The sequence below is a fragment of the Orcinus orca genome, chromosome 1 (assembly GCF_937001465.1).
Source record: "Orcinus orca chromosome 1, mOrcOrc1.1, whole genome shotgun sequence".
Taxonomy (NCBI): Eukaryota; Metazoa; Chordata; class Mammalia; order Artiodactyla; family Delphinidae; genus Orcinus; species Orcinus orca.
In genome coordinates, this window is record NC_064559.1 from 120,728,896 (window position 1) to 120,741,299 (window position 12,404).

Sequence of the window (12,404 nt, forward strand, 5' to 3'; positions counted from 1 at the left end):
GTTACTCCTCCTATTTTAGGCTGAAAGAGACCAAGCATTGATCAACTGAAAGTTCCTTCACATGAAAGGAAAAGTCAAGGGTGCAGGTATTAAGTATTAAGCTCATAACAGTGGAAGTGAGCTTGTGATTGGTAATTCAAGTTATGGAAGTGATAAACTATTGGGAGAGAATCATATAAGAATAGAAAAAAACTTAACCTTAAATCATATTATAATGCAATGTAAAAAACACATAAGTCCATGTTAATGGACTAATGGAGAGCATAAAGAAAGTGTGATAGCCTCAAATTTGTATATAATCAGTACCTAAGAGAATACATTCCTATATCTCAGCCCCTTAAAGTTTTCCTTAAGTATTTAAGCCAGTGGACTTGGAACTCAAATGAATGTCTTTAACAATTTTATTTATCCTTTAGTTAACTATTCGGTTCAATAAATATTTATTTAGTGTCCACTATGCTTTAGACACAGAAATAAGTTTTTGAAAAAATAATAAATATGTAAAACATATATTTTCTTCCATTGAAAAGTTTAATGGGGAATTAGGACAAAAAACAAAAACAAAAAATGTATAATATTTTAAATATTGTGATGGGGATGTATAAAGTATAGTGTGATCACACAGATAAGGAAGACCATGTAATTATTGGAGGACAGGATATGCTTCCTAGAAGAAGTCATTTCTAAGGAGAAATTATAAACTATTTTGGTTAAAGGAAATCATGGAAAAAGTCAATGTAGTGTGGGAAGAGTGTCCTATATGAGAGGAATGATTTGGCTCTCATTGGCCAAACTCCACTAGAAGCCATGGGACCCCAGAGCTGCAGTCCACAGAGAGCAGCCTTCAGCAGACAGAGCAGGGTGGACAATGGCGAAAAGTGGCTTTGGAAGGATAAAAATCATACTACCCGGATAAAAGTAACATGCGTCAGACTGCTTACCTTGACTCTATTGGCACTCTTTTCCCTCGGGAATCAAAGGGGAGCCTTTTCCTTTACCCTAGTCAGTACTCTGGTGCTTAGGCAGAGAAAAAAGTGCAATTCAATCTCCAATTTCCAGGGAAAGAAGAGTGTCTAAGATACTGTTAACTTGCAACTGATCTGTGGTGGCTCTGTGCCACCAAAGAGCTTACTAACTCTTGACCAAGATAGGAATGAAATGTTATATTAGTGATTTATTTTGTGCTCCTTAAAGCCCTAAAACTCCCCTGGAGCCATTACAACGTTGTTTATAGAAATGTGTAGCTCGACAATGTGTAACTGATTTAACCAGTTACGCAATCTAGTTTTGCTATGTGACTAATAGAGTATTAAAACAAAAACAAAAACAGAACATACAGCCCTCAGTAAGGTTTAGCCTCAGCTTCCCTGATGCCAAGATATGTTACAGATATCTTCAAGGTTTGTGATGTTGAGATGAAGCATGTGCTGAGAGAATGCGAGAATACCCTGAAAATCTTTGCCTGAATGTCTGGGACCTCCTTGATGTTTGCCTGTGTTTTGTTTCTCCTGCTCTATCGTACATATTGCCTTTAGTAAAACCTCATTGGAAGCTTTAATAAAAGCCATTTTGTGTGGTCACATGAGCCTTTTCAGTAATCACATGAGCCTTTCCAATAATTCAACCCAAAATGAATATAATGCAATTGCTGCAATGATATATAATAATAATAAACATCTTTTCATTGAATAAATGAATCAGTGAATTAATGAGTGAATAAATGAATAAGGAGTGTCAACTATTTTGTACAGATACTAAGTGCACAAATGGGGTAGATTCAGTGAGTTCATAGGGGAATTTATTATTAGCATTTAGGTGATTTTAAATCCTATTGCTTATTCCTTTCTTTTAATGATCTCATGTCTACATCAAAGAATATATATAAAGGATCATAGTATGGAATTTCATAAAAGTTTTATTTATGTGTTTAGCAGGGTGGTGCAGTAAAAATGATTTTTTTTATAATTTATTACAAACCAAATAAAGTTTCAAGGCACATATAAAATAATGTGAACTGTCTTTGTCACCGTTTATGTAGGCTAATGTCAGATGAAACCAGGACTCTGATTATTAAATGTCATGTAACCTCATGGTGCCAAATCTTTGTTGACTCATTTGTCAGGCTGACATATATTCTATCTAATACAGACTGCCCATAGTTGGACTCACTAAATGCTTTCCATGCCTCTTCTCTACCATTCATTCTTCAACCTGTCTTTAGAACCTACCACCTGCCAAACCATTAGCTAGATGTTGGTGATACAATAATTGAAAATAAACAAAAAAACATTTCCTATGCTTGTAGAGTAGACTAGTGGTGGTTACAGTCATTTCGACATATAACTTCAATATAAAATTTGAAATGAATGAAAATGAAATACGTTTTGAAAGTAAAGGGTCCTCAAATTCTTTTCTGAACCAAACTGGCCTTGCTTCTGCATTGCCCCATGATTGGCTCCGGTTTTTCTGAAAAAGGACCTTCCGCTTTGCTCAGCTTGGCTTCCCTGCACACGTACTCTGAGTTCATGGACTCACAGATCATTCTGAGTTCCTCCTCTTCTTGACTCAAATCGCCTTTTTAAAGGAAAGATGATTTGAAATCTCTTCTCAAGTAACTCATTAGTTCTTGCTATTGGAATAAATGGATTTAATCTATTTGCTTTTAATATGATTTAAAAATTTTCAATATTATCTTTTACAAAATAAAAGCAGATATAGTCCTAACAAATTTTGTTAACAAAGTTGATGTCTTTATTCCTAGTTTAGGTATGTGTGATTGAAAGCAAATTCCTTTAATTTCTGGATTATAAGTAAAAGGTCTCTTAGAAATTTGACACAAGATGGTATGACTGAAGGCCGAGGATAATACCTGGAAGTTGAACTGAAACATGGAAGGAAAAGCAGGCAAATAAATATCTGCCAAAAGTATACATAGGAAAAGGCATCCAGTTTAAAAAAGAATAAACCTAAAGCCAGGATTTAAGAAGTAGGAACTTAAATACTATTGATGGAATAGAAGGTGGGTTTCTTTTTAAGTTCCTTTGGATGAATGTTGATATACTTTGTCCTACTATAGTCAGATACTTAGATTACCTTTCCACAAAAGAAAAGCAATGTTGAAACCATGTTCCAGAGTGGCTTGCACCTGCTCAAAGTTGGGTTACACAGTATTAAAGGTTTAAACCATATAAAGAAAAGTTAGAGACTCTTCCATATTCAAAGCTTTCCCCTCAAAATGAATATGATTAATAACTTCTCTCCTTTGCTTTGATTGTTGTATGTTTCAATGTTATAGAAATTCAAGACAAGATCTTAAGGTGTCACATCTTTTCTCCATATGAAGCTGAGAAAATCTGCCTATGGTATTGATGCTAGGAGGATATCTGAATCACATGCTTGAGAGCTAGGCTTATTGTTCTAAATATATTTTGACAGTTAAAATGGAGTTGACTAGAGAAAAAGCTAGGATTTACATTTCATTTTAAAAATCCTTAGTGAAAATATGTATCAGGAAAACTATAGACTCAAAACTGCTATTTTGATTCCAATAATGCCTGGTTCCAAGATGTCAGTAATCTCCCCAAAGATAATAGAGTGAATACATAATTAATATTATCAAAATGTTAAATATAGTATTTATCACTACATTGCTAAAAGAACCATAAAGATAATTAAGGACAAGTCTCTAAAGGCAAAAAATAAATAAATAAATAAACAAAAACCAAAGAAACAAAAAATAACCCCTCCATTTCTCTTTAATTATCTATAGATATTTTAGTCTTAATTATATTTAGAGGTCTTTAAATGTGTGTGCCAAATGTGAATGATATAATTCTGTATATCAAAAGCTTTGGCTGCATAAATTGTAAATAGATGGTTTAACTTTAAATCTTTAACCCACTTTGGGGCCACTCCAAAAGCCTGTGTTGCTGCACTAGGCCTTTGGTCTCCTGGAAGGCATTTGACTTCCTTCCCAAGAATGCAAAGTTCACTATTTCTGACCTTGGGAGGTCCTGCCCCTGCATAGCCCTTGGGCCAGAGCCTGATCCCCCATACCTGGCTTGATTACTGGGTGAGGCACTGCTGCACTGTGACTTGACTGAGGCATCGAATTGGGGTTGGTTTGATAGGTGATGTGAGCCAGAATCCCCCTCTGGGATGAGGGGTCTCTGGCACTCAGGGGACCCAGGTGTTTCTCATTCCAGGACTCCTTTGCTGGTCCGTACAACTTCCGAGTTCTCTCCAGATTTGGCTTCTTCTAGGAAAAGTGGTCAGGGCATCGGTGCCTTGAGCCTGATTCTGCCTTCCTCTGAGCTGCCCCTGAATGCTCAGTGCATCCTAGCGCAATCCCTCCCTGCCCCTCCATCCGGACCCACACTTACTCTCCCCACTTCCCATTATACATGAAGCTACAATGTGCACCCTGTGTGCTCAAAAACAAAAACATTTAAAAAACTTTTTTAATCATTTTGAATTCTATATAATGGTTTTGTTTGTATATCTTTGTGATTTTAAGACATTATGAATAGCATACCTTGAGAGTACAGACAACATGCACCTAATTTAGGGAGAGCTGGCACCTTGTTTGAAGGACAGGCTTTGGTAAAGAAACAGAATGCAAAGTCATTCTAGAGAGAAAGTGTAGCCAGCACAAAGACAAGAGATGAGAGAGTTTCCTTTATTTAGGAAACTGCAATATTTGGCACATAGTAAATGCTTAGTAAATATTTGCTGTTATTATGGTTTTATTTTTATTGAAATTTTTTTTATTACTACAGCTGGAGAGAGTGTATGGGAGACAGAGAAGTTAGAGATCTAGCTAGAACAATAGCTGAAGAGCAAATAACAGACTTTAAGAATATTATACATTTCTACATAGAAATTGTAGAGCAGCTAAAAAGAAATGCATAGGATAGTGAACTGACCAGACACACTGTAGAAGGCTGTGGTGGAATAGACAAAAGTAGAGTAGGACTGATTATTATAAGTTTTATTGTAGTGATCTAATAAGACAGTAATTCTAACAGCAATAGGGAGGATTGGAGAAGGTATTAGTATTTTGGAAGATAAATGAAGGAAGGGGATTAGCTTTTTGTGAGGGATGAAAGAAGGAGAGGTAGAGGAAGGAATTATGAATGAGTTCCAATATTCTGGCTTGTGTAAGTGGGTAGATGATTCTGTTACTTATAGTTATGGATACAGCCCAATAATTATCATGGTTAGGGAAGAAGGTGTACACTATATTTTGATCATGCTTATTTTTAAGTGCCCAAGTGACTTCTAAGGGAAGACATCATCTATGTGGATATAAGTACAAATTTGGGGAGTCTTCAACATATAGAAATCTCTTAAAGCCATGGATGTGACAGCATCTGTGTAGAGAATGTAGAGAGAAAAGTAAGGAAGACTGAGAGCTGACCCCCTCCCTAATGCCAATATTTATTTATCATAGAAAGAATATTGAAACTACACACAAACACACACACACAGAGCTGAAAAGTAGTAAAAGAAACAAACTGGACAGAACACTGCCCTAAAGCTGACATAGAACATTGTGAGGAAGAAGAGGTAAGTATTTTCAAATACTGAAAAGACAGGGTAAGGACTGGAAAGTGTGCACCAGACATGGCAAAGAGAAGAAACTGTACTTTCCTTGGAAATGTCTTGTTGAAAGATAGTAAAAATCAGCCATTAGTTTGACCAAGACATTCTCAACCCTACTAGGGACTGCATCAGCCTGGAGGAAAAGGAGACTTTTTATGCTGAAGGCAGGGATAGCTATTTGAAATCCATCTGCCAAGAAATGGCACCATTTTCTAATTGGCACTAAAGCTGTCTTATATGCTAACAGGGGGTCTGTTGGCATATTGTTTGTAATTATCACCGTGGGAGTGGATGAAAGGATATAGATTAAAATAAAGAGATGGAGAATATGAAAAGCAAGAATAAATCAGGCCAAGGCCAGAACTCTGGAAAAGAAATATTTAAGGGGCACATATAGAAATAAAAGGTCCAGACAAGAAAACTGAGGAGAAATGTTCAGAGAGATAGGGAGAAAACAAGGACAAAATAACATCCAAAAGGTCAGAGGTCACCTTGGGTGTGATTTGATACCCGTTTGGAATAGCATTTTCCATGTAAGTTAATCCACATTAAATTAATTTCCTCCTCTTTCTCCACTTTTCAAATTGAATGCTTTCACCAGACAGCTCTTTGCTGACCCCTTTTGATATTTGCCTGCTACAACTCCTGCAAATTACAATTGTGATTTTAGCTCAACTTTAAAAAGTCAGAACCTGACAGCTTATACTGATTTTTACCATTAAGAGCCTGATTGCTACACTCTTTCCTTCTAAGACATGTAATACTGTTCATGAATCTCAGTCACCTATGGTTGTACTAATCCCTGCTATTTCAAGTTCCGCTCATTTTTAATTTCTAGAGGTATCTCCCACAAGGTTAACATCAGTGAAGTCTTGAGTGACATGAATGAAGCAATCAGGATATTAGATTTCCAGGGGATTCAAAATTAGTCGAATTTATATAGGCCTGGTATCTTTGTACTTGGAGAGAACTCTAGATATCTGAGCACACACTGAAAAGTGCCTCCAGAGAGTGTGCACTTTGTTGAGATATGGAACTCTTATGGGGGGAATGGGAATGTATCTGAACATGAAATAATAATCTTCTGATGCTCCTAAGCCTTCCACTGCCCACCGCCCAGAAAATGAGGTTAAGAGAGTTACTATTATTGTTATAACTACTGACACTTGTTTACTGAGATTATAAGAATAGTGTAAAGTAGCTGTTATTTGTAAATCTCCACTGATAGACAACATTCATTCCCATTTTACCACTAAACTTAAGCTGGAAACAAGTGTGTTAATTATTTTCTATTTTAAATTAAGATATTAGCTAGTTTTGTCTGAACCCTCAAAATATTTTGGCAGACTTAGTATTTTACCAGACATTCAATTAAGGATTGAATATTGCTCTTGAATCATTATCATTATTTTTTTTAGTTCACAGCAATGTATTTCTCACAGAACAAAATAGCCTCTTCAGCTAACTAGAAGGGCAAAAAGCTAATGGAAAGAAGTCACTAAACTGTGTGCCTTATTTCACCCTCTCTCAGCTCTACACAGACATTTTTATCCTTCTTTTAAGTTATCAGAACCAGAGGAACAGATTTTTAAATAGTCTATCTCCAGCTGTCTCCTTGTTTGGATCCCTGGATGATTTCTCTATGTGAAATGTCTTTCATCTTTTTTCAGGTGAAAGGTTTATTTGTAGATTTTCTACAAATGAAACCAGCTAAAATCTCCTAAGCTCAGAAATGAAGCTTAGAATCTTTTTGAAGGAGGCGCCTCATCATAGCTGCTCAGTTGTAGAGCACTCACTGAGGCTCCGGCACCCACCACTCAGACAAGGGGCAGGTGCCAATTAAAAGGAAGCCAAGCAGGTAGGACACACATAGGCAACAAGGTACCTCTTCCCTTTACTTTGCCAAATAGATACAACCTGACCAACGAAAGAGTGTTAGGTAGAACGATGACACTCTTCACAGGTTATCAGGGGATATTGGGCCAGAACTAAACACATATGATCATCTTTGCCTTTGGTCTCCTAGATTCTTCTTATTTCCCCTTTTCTGCACTAGCATACTTCTCTGTTCCCATAGGACTACTTCTGGTTTACCAATGAACTCATCATTTCCCCCTTCTTTTCTCATTACAACCTGTTAATCAGTAAAAAATGATGATATATTCATTCACTTTAGGATGAAAATTATGCATAAGGTTTAATCTCTTTTATGGTAATTTGTCATTTTGTATGGGATAATATTTAAGGCCAAAGTAAAGCATACTAATAATGGACTATCTGGCAACATCAACAAAGTTGAAAAACTATTTTGGGAACATTGTAAATTCCCCAACATTTAAAATTATTAATTTATTCTGTACATAAATTGTATACACACATACATAATGCTAAGTAGTTGTGTGTGTGTGCATGTATGTATACGGTAGTGATGGTAATGGTGGTATGCAAAATGAGCATTTGGCAATTTATTTCAGTAAAAACAACTCTTAATATTCTGAAGAGAAAATACTAAGTGGTGTCTCCTTTAGTTAGAATTTCTCTCTTTCTATATTAATTTTCACTGACTTTCATTTCAGTCAGTATGACATATCAGACATCCTAAATGACCTTCTCACTGAAAGCGACTAAAACCACTCAGTAAAATATTTTGAAAACATTTGAAAATGGAAAGCTGTTCTGGCAAGAAAATAAGAAATTCCAGGAGGCTAAAAACAAAGAGATCAGGAAACCTGGGACCTGAGCAGGAGGCCAGAATGTTCTGAAGGTGGCTTTGCCTTGAGGGCATCTGCCAAATGCTTGAGCAGCAATTACACAGGGTCAGATAATTGAAAGGATTCATAATACTCCATGGGGTATATACTCACTAAGGTAAAATATATGGTACAGCAGGGGAAAGAAAAGCACAGGCAAACGTCAGACTGGTCCAAGACATATATATACAGCTCCCAGAGTCCTTTCTTAATTATACAACTCACACTTTGTCATCAGATTGTTAATCACCACATGGTGGGGAGGGAGACTGTACCTAAGTCTCAGGGGCTTCTTTGCTTCATTGAAGGAGGAGGGCTTTTACACTCCTCTGTTAATGTAACAGCAAAATCCAAGAGAAACAGACAGAAACGAGGTGCAAGCCATCAATATGTTCATTTTCTATAAACAATGCTGATAAGCTGGTGCAACTTGCCTCTTGGTTTGTCTCAAATCCCAGCACAGAACTACACTAATCATTAGTTGGTACAAAGTAGTTAAGTTTGGCCTAGGGCCACACCAAGCCTCCAGGCACTTCTGGAAGTAAGCATGAGTTTGCTACAGATTAGCTGAGATTAATTCTATACTTACACAAGTTACAATTTTTGAGGACTCTATGGGAATCAAAGGACAGAAGGTAATGTCTTGGGTTAGGCAAACTTGTGGGGAATCTAATAGGAAACGATTTACATGTAGCTGGAATCCACATATTACATTCTCGTTGTAAGGATGAAATAGAAATACATTGGACATATGTAAAGAAAGAACAACAACAAAAAAAATGTGTCTCAACTGGGCCCTTGGAGGAAGGGAGAAAGTCTTCACTGGGGATTCATAATTTTATGACCCTCATTTGAATTTGTGGTCTAAACTTGGTGAAACAAAAAATTATTTCTGGAGGAACCAAAATAATTCTTTATACAAGATTCATTCCTTCATACAAAAACCAAAATAAATCTCATAGTCCCATGAGCTCTAGAATCACAAAACATACAAGGAAGCGAAGAACAATGAATGTTAGCCAGCAGAAATAGTAGGCAGCAAATACACATATACTTAACATATTGCAGTTTATTAGACACAGGACATAAAATAAATATGTTTATTTTGTTTGAAGAAACAATGTAGCTGTTACTTTAAAGATACAATATGAGAAAGAAACAAAGTGTCATAAAAAATTGTCCACCTCTGTGGGCAGCTAGGAGGGGAGCTGGTGGCCTGGACCTGCTTCCCTCAGTGTAGCTCAGCCCCACAGGGTCCCCACAGAGGCTGAACCTGGGGTCTCTGAGCCCTACCACAGAGTGCATTTTCTTGTAGAGATCCTCTGCCACATAGCAGAAGAACATACAGAGGGTCTAGAGGAAAAGGAGACAGAAAAAAGTGAAAAATAAATTAAGGGGCTTAGAAGAGTGAAACTACTCAACACACCTATATGGAATTTTAGAAGGAAAGAGCTAGAGGATGGGGAAACTCTCTATTTACAGGGAAAATGACAGAAAAGTCCAGAACTGATGAGAAAATGTTTAATATTTGGGCATCCCAATGAATTCCAAGCAGAATGAATAAAAGCAAATGTCACTTATAAAAAAGTAGATAGCCAAAGTATATAGATGTTTGCTATTTTATCAGAACACTTTCTACTAACATATAGGTTATATATATACATCTGGATTCTGCAAATGATAGAAAATATAAAATGAATTACTATTTCATTAGTCTTAGCTGACCTTTTTTCAATTTGTAGACTCTTTGCTTCCTATGCAATAATAACTTGTGAACAAAAACCAATATCCACAGTTTGTTGAAGTAAAAATATTTCAATTGCTTCCTTATCAATATTCCACTTCTCGGTAGCAGGGTCAAAGACTTTATTCTCACAGAGCTGGAGGAAGAAATGTATTTTTTTTTTAAATTCACACAGAAGTGGAAATGACTTGTCATTTATCTTTTCCTCAGAACAGGTTTTATTTGGAGAGGAAAGCAAGATTTCCCTAAATGCCTTAAAAGAGGTTAGGTAGCGACCAAAGCCAGCTAAGGGGTGAGAGTGGGGTGTGCTAGAAGAGGAAGGAAAGGATATTAAATGGAAACAATATTGCCCAGGAGACAAACTTCTTTCAAATGTTGGCCTGGGGATTAGTAGATCTGCAATCTTTAAAACAGGATAGTCACTGATGCTCAAAGCTAAGCTTGCTAGGTTCTTAAGAATAAAGCTTGCTATACTATCCTGATATAATCTTTGCATTGGTCAAGTGATAGAGAAAGCCTAACTTTAATGTCTTGACTCAGAAAAAGCTAATCTTTCCAATCAGTGCTTTATTTCTTAGCAGATAGTGTCACTGTATCACATAAGAACCAGGAATATAAATGATTGGTTTTGCGTATTATAACTGTTAACATCCTTTGCTTGTCAAAACTACAGTGCTGCCCATAGTACTGTCACCACTTATTATTAATTTACCTTTCAAAAAGACAAAGGTACTGCATATACTAAACACAAAGCTAAAGTGACAGAGTCCTTTTTGCAACCCAAATAAATATATCACTGTCATTTAGCAATCCTCTGTATTCAGTCGAATTTTTTTCTAGCACTACAAGGATGTTAAGGGAGGGTGAAAATAGAGACAGCTCATTGACGTCCCATGCATACATCTATACCACTTTAATCTTGCACATAAAAAGGTCAAGCATAAAATTATTTGCTTGGAGCAGCTGTCCTCAGAGATTCAAATTAACATAGATAGAGATTACCACAAGGAAAAAAGTTAATTTTACCTTAATTGGTTTAAGCTGGGTCCCATCCATACCGAGAGGATGAGGTTACAAAAGACTAGAAACTGCTAGGTTGACAGAAAGGGATTAATTCATGGGCTAGCGTCAGGTTGTTGACTAATAACATATTGATCGTATCTATAAGATATGCAGAGCGTCTGTCAGGAAGAGAGACACTTTGGAATTGAAGATCACTAGCCTATCTGACATGATCAAAGTTAGATTAATATTATTAAGGAGCTGCAAGTGAGCTGCCTATTCCCTTAGCAACCACAGACATTTTCTACATGTGTCTGGGACTGACCAACATGAACAGTAGCGGTACTTGTCGGTCAGAGGGAAATGACTGGTTTGTGTGGCTGCTTCCCCCCGCCCCTTTCTGTCTTTAATGTGTTCCAGCAGACATATTGAACTACCACGGTTTAATCCTAGTGGAGCCTGCAGGTGGTATTGTCCTCGCATTGAGGAGTTATTAAATTCTTAAGGTCACCATAAAAAAGATTCCATTAAATTGAGTTAATAAAAACATTGGGCAAAGGTTTGCAAAGAGCACAGATGTCAAAGCTTTGGGAATTGGAATGTCTCTTATGATATCAGGCTAAAAGAATAATTTAAATTACACCATAAAATAAAGAAGCTAAAAATTCTGCATTCTTTCATAAGTGTGAAATTTTTGCACCTAATACATGTGTGTGTATGTGAATACTTGTATAGGATACTCATTTCTTTGAACGTTTTGTTTGCCATTCCATGTATGTATTTCCTTCTTTCTTTTCTTCTTCTTTTTTTTTTAGTTGAGATTAACTTTGTTTAAAAACTGAGACACCTGGAAAATAGCACCTGAGAGTAAAAACCCGGTGAATTTCTGGGAATTTTTATATGTGTGAAAACTGATTCTTTTTTAAGGAAAATAAAAAAGATGAAGGGAAGGCTGACACTTGATTTAGGATGACTCTGATACTTGATTTAGGAAGGAGGATGTGGATTAGAAAAAGTCTTTAGTGTTTAGTTTGAATGACGCAGCTACTGAGTTACTCCATTATACAGCCTATACACAAAACTGCACTCATGACATAATATGTGTGGAAGTCCAACTATTCCCTATGTATCTCACTTGCCTGGGGGTTTACAATATCCTGTTTCCGCTGCCATTTCCTGTGGAAGAGGAAACAGGATATATTAACATGGTAGTATTGTGATAAAGATCCTAAGAACTGAGGGAATCACTACTCTGTCCAATTATTAAATTTTAATATTCTATATTTTCAGAGAAAATTAAAAGA